The sequence below is a fragment of the Priapulus caudatus genome, unplaced genomic scaffold, assembly GCF_000485595.1.
Source record: "Priapulus caudatus unplaced genomic scaffold, Priapulus_caudatus-5.0.1 Scaffold950, whole genome shotgun sequence".
NCBI classification, from domain to species: Eukaryota; Metazoa; Priapulida; class Priapulimorpha; order Priapulimorphida; family Priapulidae; genus Priapulus; species Priapulus caudatus.
The window spans coordinates 22,746-23,064 of record NW_014578011.1 but is presented as its reverse complement, the minus strand read 5'-3'; positions in this window follow the sequence as shown (position 1 = coordinate 23,064).

The window sequence follows — 319 nt, the reverse complement described above, 5'->3', positions numbered from 1 at the left end:
TACTACTAGTACTGTAGTGTAGCCTGTACTTGTAGTTGTAGGCCTATTCAGGCTATTGTACACTAATCATACTACCGAAATAATTTCACATTTCCAGTTTGCAATAATTCTTGCTCAAACCATAGATATATACAAACACTATTATACTCAATTAATCATATATATAAACACAATCAGAGATATATATATACAAACACGTCGTATTGCGCAAACATTCGTTTGAAAACATTATGTCACGTGGCGCCGTCTATCATCAGGTAAGTTAATTGTGCAATTTTGCTTCGTTCAGTGAAAACAGAGCGTTTAGCCCAAAATAAAC